Source organism: Oculina patagonica, chromosome 1, assembly GCF_052425735.1.
Source record: "Oculina patagonica isolate OP01 chromosome 1, crgOcupat, whole genome shotgun sequence".
Lineage (NCBI taxonomy): Eukaryota > Metazoa > Cnidaria > Anthozoa > Scleractinia > Oculinidae > Oculina > Oculina patagonica.
Window position 1 is genome coordinate 19,224,064 of NC_135758.1, and position 12,172 is coordinate 19,236,235.

Here is a 12,172-nt window from a genome sequence, read left to right on the forward strand (position 1 = left end):
CAAAGAACTTCCCTGTCGAGGTCTAAGGATAACACACGTCCGATGCTGTTTTGCGGGTCTCTATTTCCAATTAGTTCTTTCTTAAGCAAACTACAAACACAGCCTATGTTAGCTGACCATTTTTACAGGACAAAAATCATTTCAGAAGACCCGCGACAGATAAGCTATATTTGAAAGTATAATACCACAGACACCGATATCTCATTGGTTAATCACCGGGCTTTTAAAAATTAATACCGTAATACATCAAAAAATGGTAATATTAAGCACAACTAGTCATTCCATTCGGCGAAACATTATTACAATCATCACGCCAACAACAAAGTAGTCAGGTATTGGCGGCCTAGAAGTTGTGTCTAAGGACTGACCACAAACGGAACGATGCCAAACATAACTGCTGCAGATGAAAACAACACAACGCTCAAAGGGGAACAATTACCAGTAGGACTTGCTGCATTTTTCGCAGCCCTTAATATTTTTCTCTCCATCACCGCATCTCTGGGAAATGCTCTGGTCCTGATTGCTCTTCATAAAGTGACTTCTATTTATCCTCCGACAAAACTTTTGTTTCGATGTCTCGCAGTCACCGATCTTTGCGTTGGTCTTATTTTGCAGCCACTCTTTGCTGTATTTGTAATGTCTTTTCTCACAAATATCTATGTCCCTATAGCAGAACATATTGTTTCAACTTTTGTTTTGTGTGGAGTATCGATCTTGACATCAACCGCAATAAGTATAGACAGACTTCTCGCTCTTTCTTTGGGGCTGAGATACAGACCCGCTGTAACATTGAGGCGAGTGCGAGCGGTCATAATTTGTTTTTGGTTATTTAATCTCGCATTAGGTGGATGGATGCAGTTTGGTAAAGGCACAGTTTTCATAGCTGTAATTGTAATCATTGTTTTGATCACACTTTGTCTGCTGATCTCACTCTGTTCTTACATCAAGATCTATCTTCGTCTCCGCCATCATCAAAATCAATCTCAGCCACACGTCCAACAAGCACAACCGCCACCCGGAGGACAAATTCCACTGAATATAGCGCGATACAAGAGGACGGTTTCCAGCATAGCATGGGTGCAGTTAGCGATACTTGCCTGCTATCTTCCCTTTAGCGTTTTTATGCTATTGCTTTTTGGTGGAATAAACCTGCATATTCTTTTCTTTACTTAAACTCATCTCTGAACCCTATCCTTTACTGTTGGAAGATCCGAGAAGTGAGACAAGCAGTGAAGGACACAATCAGACAATTAAACTGTTGTGCATCAACCTAGACCTTATTGAGTTGCGTCGTCGAATCCAGCCCTGTTGTTGAGCTTGAGATATAAGACAATCCGGGAAACAGAATTTCTACGGCTGAAAGTGAATTCTACTCTCAGACGAGTATAGCCGTAATTCCTGTAGCCTTCTGGATATCCTATGAACCCTGCAGAATCTCAAACATTCTTGGATTACAAAAAATCTCTACCAGCGCCGCAGTCAATACAACACTTTGTTTACCACAGAAAACTGAACAGAGTAGAAGTCCAGTCGATATCTATAGCTGTAGGTACAGAAGAACACGATTCACTCAACTATGGGTTCAGCTATATTTAAATGAACAGAAATGAACGCTATTAAAGAGAGGTCGGCCGCAATTTATATCAACAAGTAGTATTGAAAACTCGCAAAGAACGTGTGCTAGGGAAACGGACAACCCAGAAGAACAATTAATGTTGCAGTCTTACCTGCCGAGAGCTTGCTACAACGGTGTCCAATTGAAGTCCCCAGGCTTTTCTACGAACTCTAAAGTTATCAAGAAAGTGATATGTTCCGAGGTTTTGCCTGTCTCACTGACTTTTTATTCTTTACACATTCAGGAAAGTGAAAAAGTTACTGTCTGAACCGTAAAAGTTCACACAATTCGAAAACATGCTCCTTCCTTGGCCAAAGTATCCTGTAAATATTTCTATGTGAACGTTCAGTCGAAGAGGCAAATTGTAACCAGATTTATACCTGGGGGGGGGGGGGGGATACTCCATATAATGGACTATACGGGGAGGCTCCGCCCGAAAGGGGTACCTTTTTCAGGCTTCAGGTATATAAAAGGGTAGGGATTTCACAAGTTTTGGTATATGAAAGGGAATGAAAATCCGTCATTTAGGTTTTTAAAAGGGCCTTTAATTAAAATATTTCGAACAGACGCACTTTATGGCCGTATTATTTTAATTTATTAAGCGCTGCATGAAAATGACAAGAAAACGTCATGTTCTAAGTCTATGCCATGTCTTTTAGGTATATGAAAGGGGTACCTTTTTGCAGTAAAAGGTATACGAAAGGGGTACAATTTCTGTCAAAATGGTATATAAAAGGGTAAGGGGTAAAGGCTTGGGGCGGAGCCTCCCCGTATAAAACTTTTTTGAGTGCCCCCCCCCCCCCGGGATTTATACACGATAAAAAAAATGCATGTATAATTGGCCGGTCGTTTTAGTTAAAACTGAAGGCGCTTAATATTAAACGATTGTGTAAAAATAAAATTCGATTGCCTGGCTCCCAAATGTCGGGCGCCAGCGCAATTTTATGGTCGGTAAAGACAGCTGTTTTAGCCTGAAAAATACTTGAATGATAGAAAGACGTTTATAAAAGCCATCTAACAAAGAAAAATGTATTGCTAAAATGGCATTAATGTTATCTGTAGATGTAAAGATATGATAACCACTCATTATAACTATTAAACGATGATTTTTTGAATAAACAGTCTCGATAAATAGGTGATGTTGCAATTTCATTATTTTTTATAATTTCTGAAACACGCGCTGTTCGATTTATATCAAAAATCACCATTTTTATTTTTGGAGTCGATTCCAGCCGACTCTGCCTTTTTTGCAAACAAATATTTTGTATTTGGTGCAAGCCGCGAGGGAGCAACGATTCGGGCGAAAAACTTTAAGCAATTATGTGAAATAAATTGGAAATGTTTGGCTCCAAAATAACGCGCGCTTAGCAAAATTTTATGGTCAGTAAAGACCGCTGTTTTATTCCGAAAAATACTGAGATGATAAAAAGCCGAGTAAGACATACAACGCTTTAGTGGTTCTTTATGATCTAACAAACGAAATGGTATTTTAAAACGGCGTAGATCAGTTATGTGTAGATGTAAAAATCAACGCTCCGTATGAGAAGGAAAACGGTTATTTGAATAAACAATTTCGAAAAACAGTTGGTGCTGTGTATTCACTTTTTGTTTTTCAATCTCTGAAATATTCCCTTTTCGGTTTAATTCAAGAAACAGCATCTATGTTTCGGAGTTTATTGCTGCTGATTTCTTCTTTTTTCTGATGTTAAAAGTAAAACCTTCATTTCAAAGTGTAATTACGCGGCGGTTTTTTCACCTGAAATTATCTCGCCAGATTATGAACAACTCTATTTAATTTGGCTGGTTGATTTATGACAAATTGCTGTTGTATTAAACTATAAATTTGCCTTCTCAACAAAACTCAGAACGTCAATGTTTTTTCGACGTTCAAACTAGCTTCCGTAAAAAAACGATGCTGTTGTGAAAAAATCTTTACTAAAAACGGTGTTTTCGGTCACAGAAAATGGAGCTTTCCAAAAACAGCCGCCAGAAAGGGGGAATTTGAAAACAGCGCTTGGTAGTGTCGGTAGTGCAGTGTGGAAGACGAAAACGGAGATTTACGAAAACGCAGCGTCAAAAAGTCATGTGATCTCTGTCAAAAACAAACTGCGCTTGTGCGTTGCAAGGTTGCGTGCGATGTAGCGTTCGTTTTTAATTTTATCCGGATTATTTTGGAAGAAAACATTTTATCCGTTTTCAAAGGCAAAAATTAAACTTCGTGTTCAAATTTATCCGGATCAATGTAGGAATATAACCATTAAATACGCCTAATCGATTTTTTTTTACAGAGAATGGACAACCATATTTCGAATGCATAAATCTACAATTTTCTGCAATCTCACACAGGCCTACACCTCACTCTTTAATTATCCCTTTCTGTGTTTCAGCGAAGTGTTGGGTGTACAACAATCCTTCTAGTCTGGACGTTTGAAAACAATAGCAAAGATGTTTGCAATATACGCTTGAATGCTTGTATTGTTCTAAATATGCTGCATGATGGAATTTCCCTGTTTTTCAGGCGTGTGTAGTGTATGTATGCTAATGCTGCTTTTATGCAAAGTTTTTAATTATTTGCTGCTTTTGCTTCGAGTTGCATGTCACGTTTCGATAAAGTTTACGACTTCAAACTGCTCGGTTTTTCAAGTCCAGACTTAGTTAACTTAATACGTGAAAATGGCTGAGAGTTTAGTGAAACAGGACACAAAAGTATATATGGGATTTAACCGCTGTTTCCAGCCAAGAAAATGAGTACAAACAAGGTTATGTTGGCTTCACGCGTGCTAATGTACAAGAAGAGGTTCTGAAAGCAAAGACAGCAAGGTTAGTCGTTTTATTTTTGATGACATTTTTTGCATTAAGCACTTTTAGTGCTAGACTATTGGTCACTATAGTCCTTGAATAAGCACGCTGGCAATGTTACATGTATGTAAGCTCGAAGTCGTGAAAAAGGAGGCACAATTTCGAAACATTTAATGATATCGCTACAGCTATGTCCGCTACAAGAGGCTTAATCCGCTCCGACAAAATTTACCGTGGAATAAACGCGATGCGTATGACTTTTTTATTCCAGTGAAATGATTTTTCCTAATGTATCGATATTCACAATAGGAAGCACAGCAGGTCAGTGAAATAGAGTTAGGTGATTTGGCTGTTCCTGGTTCATGCAATTCTCTTCCTGGATATTTGGTAAAATCACCGAAGGTGTTCTTCGGCTGCGTTTTTTGGGCTCGATGATTATAGTTTTAGAAAAAACCGCTTGGTTTATATGAGAGTCGATGAGAGTCCAAAATTCCTGATCACCAGTATCCCATGCAAGGGTTTGTGTGCACCTGTGTCTATCCAAATTACACGGTAATGTTGACCGCTTTACGTGAACGTCTTCAACCTTCTAAAAGATTGCAAGCTTTCTCTAGGCAATTTTAATTTCCGTCGGAGTTCCTATTTTATGTTGGTATTTCATGCGATTAATTCGTCAACTGACCAGCAATACAAGTCGATCTTCCCATTCTCCTTGTTTTTTAGTCGTAAGCACAGCTCGTCATTGAAATAGAGTTAGGTGATTTGGCTGTTCCTGGTTCATGCAATTCTCTTCCTGGATATTTGGTAAAATCACCGAAGGTGTTCTTCGGCTGCGTTTTTTGGGCTCGATGATTATAGTTTTAGAAAAAACCGCTTGGTTTATATGAGAGTCGATGAGAGTCCAAAATTCCTGATCACCAGTATCCCATGCAAGGGTTTGTGTGCACCTGTGTCGATCCAAATTTCACGGTCTTGTTGACCACTTTAGGTGAACGTCCTCAAGCTCAGTAAAGATTGCAAGCTTTCTCTAGGCCATTTTAATTTCCGTCGGAGTTCCTATTTTATGTTGGTATTTCATGCGATTAATTCGTCAACTGACCAGCAATACAAGTCGATCTTCGCATTCTCCTTGTTTTTTAGTCGTAAGCACAGCAGGTCATTGAAATAGAGTTAGGTGATTTGGCTGTTCCTGGTTCATGCAATTCTCTTCTTGGATATTTGGTAAAATCACCGAAGGTGTTCTTCGGCTGCGTTTTTTGGGCTCGATGATTATAGTTTTAGAAAAAACCGCTTGGTTTATATGAGAGTCTATGAGAGTCCAAAATTCCTGATCACCAGTATCCCATGCAAGGGTTTGTGTGCACCTGTGTCGATCCAAATTTCACGGTCTTGTTGACCACTTTAGGTGAACGTCCTCAAGCTCAGTAAAGATTGCAGACTTTCTCTAGGCCATTTTAATTTCCGTCGGAGTTCCTATTTTATGTTGGTATTTCATGCGATTAATTCGTCAACTGACCAGCAATACAAGTCGATCTTCCCATTCTCCTTGGTTTTTTAGTCGTAAACACAGCTCGTCATTGAAATAGAGTTAGGTGATTTGGCTGTTCCTGGTTCATGCAATTCTCTTCCTGGATATTTGGTAAAATCATCGAAGTTGTTCTTCGGCTGCGTTTTTTGGGCTCGATGATTATAGTTTTAGAAAAAACCGCTTGGTTTATATGAGAGTCGATGAGAGTCCAAAATTCCTGATCACCAGTATCCCATGCAAGGGTTTGTGTGCACCTGTGTCTATCCAAATTACACGGTAATGATGGTCGCTTTACGTGAACGTCTTCAACCTTCTAAAAGATTGCAAGCTTTCTCTAGGCCATTTTAATTTCCGTCGGAGTTCCTATTTTATGTTGGTATTTCATGCGATTAATTCGTCAACTGACCAGCAATACAAGTCGATCTTCGCATTCTCCTTGTTTTTTAGTCGTAAGCACAGCAGGTCATTGAAATAGGGTTCGGTGATTTGGCTGTTCCTGGTTCATGCAATTCTCTTCCTGGATATTTGGTAAAATCACCGAAGGTGTTCTTCGGCTGCGTTTTTTGGGCTCGATGATTATAGTTTTAGAAAAAACCGCTTGGTTTATATGAGAGTCGATGAGAGTCCAAAATTCCTGATCACCAGTATCCCATGCAAGGGTTTGTGTGCACCTGTGTCGATCCAAATTTCACGGTCTTGTTGACCACTTTAGGTGAACGTCCTCAAGCTCAGTAAAGATTGCAAGCTTTCTCTAGGCCATTTTAATTTCCGTCGGAGTTCCTATTTTATGTTGGTATTTCATGCGATTAATTCGTCAACTGACCAGCAATACAAGTCGATCTTCGCATTCTCCTTGTTTTTTAGTCGTAAGCACAGCAGGTCATTGAAATAGAGTTAGGTGATTTGGCTGTTCCTGGTTCATGCAATTCTCTTCTTGGATATTTGGTAAAATCACCGAAGGTGTTCTTCGGCTGCGTTTTTTGGGCTCGATGATTATAGTTTTAGAAAAAACCGCTTGGTTTATATGAGAGTCTATGAGAGTCCAAAATTCCTGATCACCAGTATCCCATGCAAGGGTTTGTGTGCACCTGTGTCGATCCAAATTTCACGGTCTTGTTGACCACTTTAGGTGAACGTCCTCAAGCTCAGTAAAGATTGCAGACTTTCTCTAGGCCATTTTAATTTCCGTCGGAGTTCCTATTTTATGTTGGTATTTCATGCGATTAATTCGTCAACTGACCAGCAATACAAGTCGATCTTCCCATTCTCCTTGGTTTTTTAGTCGTAAACACAGCTCGTCATTGAAATAGAGTTAGGTGATTTGGCTGTTCCTGGTTCATGCAATTCTCTTCCTGGATATTTGGTAAAATCATCGAAGTTGTTCTTCGGCTGCGTTTTTTGGGCTCGATGATTATAGTTTTAGAAAAAACCGCTTGGTTTATATGAGAGTCGATGAGAGTCCAAAATTCCTGATCACCAGTATCCCATGCAAGGGTTTGTGTGCACCTGTGTCTATCCAAATTACACGGTAATGTTGACCGCTTTACGTGAACGTCTTCAACCTTCTAAAAGATTGCAAGCTTTCTCTAGGCCATTTTAATTTCCGTCGGAGTTCCTATTTTATGTTGGTATTTCATGCGATTAATTCGTCAACTGACCAGCAATACAAGTCGATCTTCGCATTCTCCTTGTTTTTTAGTCGTAAGCACAGCAGGTCATTGAAATAGGGTTCGGTGATTTGGCTGTTCCTGGTTCATGCAATTCTCTTCCTGGATATTTGGTAAAATCACCGAAGGTGTTCTTCGGCTGCGTTTTTTGGGCTCGATGATTATAGTTTTAGAAAAAACCGCTTGGTTTATATGAGAGTCGATGAGAGTCCAAAATTCCTGATCACCAGTATCCCATGCAAGGGTTTGTGTGCACCTGTGTCTATCCAAATTACACGGTAATGTTGACCGCTTTACGTGAACGTCTTCAACCTTCTAAAAGATTGCAAGCTTTCTCTAGGCAATTTTAATTTCCGTCGGAGTTCCTATTTTATGTTGGTATTTCATGCGATTAATTCGTCAACTGACCAGCAATACAAGTCGATCTTCCCATTCTCCTTGTTTTTTAGTCGTAAGCACAGCTCGTCATTGAAATAGAGTTAGGTGATTTGGCTGTTCCTGGTTCATGCAATTCTCTTCCTGGATATTTGGTAAAATCACCGAAGGTGTTCTTCGGCTGCGTTTTTTGGGCTCGATGATTATAGTTTTAGAAAAAACCGCTTGGTTTATATGAGAGTCGATGAGAGTCCAAAATTCCTGATCACCAGTATCCCATGCAAGGGTTTGTGTGCACCTGTGTCGATCCAAATTTCACGGTCTTGTTGACCACTTTAGGTGAACGTCCTCAAGCTCAGTAAAGATTGCAAGCTTTCTCTAGGCCATTTTAATTTCCGTCGGAGTTCCTATTTTATGTTGGTATTTCATGCGATTAATTCGTCAACTGACCAGCAATACAAGTCGATCTTCGCATTCTCCTTGTTTTTTAGTCGTAAGCACAGCAGGTCATTGAAATAGAGTTAGGTGATTTGGCTGTTCCTGGTTCATGCAATTCTCTTCTTGGATATTTGGTAAAATCACCGAAGGTGTTCTTCGGCTGCGTTTTTTGGGCTCGATGATTATAGTTTTAGAAAAAACCGCTTGGTTTATATGAGAGTCTATGAGAGTCCAAAATTCCTGATCACCAGTATCCCATGCAAGGGTTTGTGTGCACCTGTGTCGATCCAAATTTCACGGTCTTGTTGACCACTTTAGGTGAACGTCCTCAAGCTCAGTAAAGATTGCAGACTTTCTCTAGGCCATTTTAATTTCCGTCGGAGTTCCTATTTTATGTTGGTATTTCATGCGATTAATTCGTCAACTGACCAGCAATACAAGTCGATCTTCCCATTCTCCTTGGTTTTTTAGTCGTAAACACAGCTCGTCATTGAAATAGAGTTAGGTGATTTGGCTGTTCCTGGTTCATGCAATTCTCTTCCTGGATATTTGGTAAAATCATCGAAGTTGTTCTTCGGCTGCGTTTTTTGGGCTCGATGATTATAGTTTTAGAAAAAACCGCTTGGTTTATATGAGAGTCGATGAGAGTCCAAAATTCCTGATCACCAGTATCCCATGCAAGGGTTTGTGTGCACCTGTGTCTATCCAAATTACACGGTAATGATGGTCGCTTTACGTGAACGTCTTCAACCTTCTAAAAGATTGCAAGCTTTCTCTAGGCCATTTTAATTTCCGTCGGAGTTCCTATTTTATGTTGGTATTTCATGCGATTAATTCGTCAACTGACCAGCAATACAAGTCGATCTTCGCATTCTCCTTGTTTTTTAGTCGTAAGCACAGCAGGTCATTGAAATAGGGTTCGGTGATTTGGCTGTTCCTGGTTCATGCAATTCTCTTCCTGGATATTTGGTAAAATCACCGAAGGTGTTCTTCGGCTGCGTTTTTTGGGCTCGATGATTATAGTTTTAGAAAAAACCGCTTGGTTTATATGAGAGTCGATGAGAGTCCAAAATTCCTGATCACCAGTATCCCATGCAAGGGTTTGTGTGCACCTGTGTCGATCCAAATTTCACGGTCTTGTTGACCACTTTAGGTGAACGTCCTCAAGCTCAGTAAAGATTGCAAGCTTTCTCTAGGCCATTTTAATTTCCGTCGGAGTTCCTATTTTATGTTGGTATTTCATGCGATTAATTCGTCAACTGACCAGCAATACAAGTCGATCTTCGCATTCTCCTTGTTTTTTAGTCGTAAGCACAGCAGGTCATTGAAATAGAGTTAGGTGATTTGGCTGTTCCTGGTTCATGCAATTCTCTTCTTGGATATTTGGTAAAATCACCGAAGGTGTTCTTCGGCTGCGTTTTTTGGGCTCGATGATTATAGTTTTAGAAAAAACCGCTTGGTTTATATGAGAGTCTATGAGAGTCCAAAATTCCTGATCACCAGTATCCCATGCAAGGGTTTGTGTGCACCTGTGTCGATCCAAATTTCACGGTCTTGTTGACCACTTTAGGTGAACGTCCTCAAGCTCAGTAAAGATTGCAGACTTTCTCTAGGCCATTTTAATTTCCGTCGGAGTTCCTATTTTATGTTGGTATTTCATGCGATTAATTCGTCAACTGACCAGCAATACAAGTCGATCTTCCCATTCTCCTTGGTTTTTTAGTCGTAAACACAGCTCGTCATTGAAATAGAGTTAGGTGATTTGGCTGTTCCTGGTTCATGCAATTCTCTTCCTGGATATTTGGTAAAATCATCGAAGTTGTTCTTCGGCTGCGTTTTTTGGGCTCGATGATTATAGTTTTAGAAAAAACCGCTTGGTTTATATGAGAGTCGATGAGAGTCCAAAATTCCTGATCACCAGTATCCCATGCAAGGGTTTGTGTGCACCTGTGTCTATCCAAATTACACGGTAATGATGGTCGCTTTACGTGAACGTCTTCAACCTTCTAAAAGATTGCAAGCTTTCTCTAGGCCATTTTAATTTCCGTCGGAGTTCCTATTTTATGTTGGTATTTCATGCGATTAATTCGTCAACTGACCAGCAATACAAGTCGATCTTCGCATTCTCCTTGTTTTTTAGTCGTAAGCACAGCAGGTCATTGAAATAGGGTTCGGTGATTTGGCTGTTCCTGGTTCATGCAATTCTCTTCCTGGATATTTGGTAAAATCACCGAAGGTGTTCTTCGGCTGCGTTTTTTGGGCTCGATGATTATAGTTTTAGAAAAAACCGCTTGGTTTATATGAGAGTCGATGAGAGTCCAAAATTCCTGATCACCAGTATCCCATGCAAGGGTTTGTGTGCACCTGTGTCGATCCAAATTTCACGGTCTTGTTGACCACTTTAGATAAACGTCCTCAAGCTCAGTAAAGATTGAAGACTTTCTCTAGGCAATTTTAATTTCCGTCGGAGTTCCTATTTTATGTTGGTATTTCATGCGATTAATTCGTCAACTGACCAGCAATACAAGTCGATCTTCGCATTCTCCTTGTTTTTTAGTCGTAAGCACAGCAGGTCATTGAAATAGAGTTAGGTGATTGGGCTGTTCCTGGTTCATGCAATTCTCTTCTTGGATATTTGGTAAAATCACCGAAGGTGATTCGGAGATTTTAATTGCGTTGGTATTTCATGCGATTCGTCACCTGACGAGCAGTACAAGTCGATCTTCGCATTTTCTTTGTTTTTGAGTCGTAAGCACGGCAGGGCATCAGTGTTGTTTAACAAATAACAACGATTTTTCTCCTGGTTAAATTTTTGCGTCTATTTTTCTGAAAACAGCAACAGTAGCGTGATATATATTACTTAATTACTTCATATACATTTCTTGTACACTAGACGAACTTTTTTGACAAGCTTTTGTAGAAATAAGTGAATTTAACTGAAGCAAGACTGTAGTTAATCGGCTGTTTCTAACAATCTTTGTTTTTTTGTGTATTAACAACCATGGTAATGAGAATCACGAAGCAAACAAGATTGTCCTGTCTGGAAATGGAGTCACTGTTTTAAATCTCTGGTATGTTGAACATTTATAAATAATTGTTGTTATTACCGGCTTTCTCTTCGTACGTTTTTGCAGTTTGTCTTTCAGTAACTAACAATGAGGTTTTCAGTGATAACATCAAGAGTTTAAGCATTTACAATCATCACAGTTACATTATGTTATTATCTCAACCAATGCATCCCTGATAATTAAATTTGGAATTTAATTTATTATGTTTGACCTAAAGGTGTTTTCCTGCTGCAAGATGGAAGGGCAAGGGTGCAACTTTTTTTGAGATGTCTTTTAAACCTTCTACTGATCTTATGTCTTTTAAACCTTCTACTGATCTTAAAATTTGCAGGTAGGAGTCATTGTCATTTGTTAACAGCAACATTAAGTATTCAGAGAATTGTTCTTTTTTGGTATTTAGAATTACGATGGTGTCCTTATACATTGTTAATCAATGATAATATTTTGTTAATGAAAACCACTTGGTTTACATGAGAGAGTTCATGACAGTCCAACATTCCTGATCATCACTTGTATCCCACATAAGTGTTTGTTTTCACTTATTTGATCCAATTTTCACAGACATGTTGACCGCTTTAGGCGAAAGTTCTTCGGTTGCCAAAAGATAGCAAGTTTTCTCTCCGCCACTTTGATATTCGTCGAAATTCTCTTGTCCGTAAGTATTACACGTGATTACTTAATT

At 39.4% G+C, this 12,172-nt stretch overlaps 1 protein-coding gene and 1 pseudogene across 1 annotated transcript in view; both read left to right on the forward strand.

The window, feature by feature from the left end:
* The first annotated feature begins 345 nt into the window (after window positions 1–345).
* LOC144649071 (adenosine receptor A2a-like) lies at window positions 346–1,985 on the forward strand (annotated as a pseudogene).
* A 9,445-nt stretch (window positions 1,986–11,430) lies between these two features.
* Window positions 11,431–12,172, forward strand: part of LOC144660773 (fibrinogen-like protein A) — a 40,765-nt gene continuing 40,023 nt past the window's right edge. The window contains exons 1-2 of the mRNA XM_078521509.1: window positions 11,431–11,493; window positions 11,708–11,821. The gene's annotated coding sequence lies outside the window, so the exon portion shown is untranslated. The remainder of the gene's footprint in view (window positions 11,494–11,707; window positions 11,822–12,172) is intronic.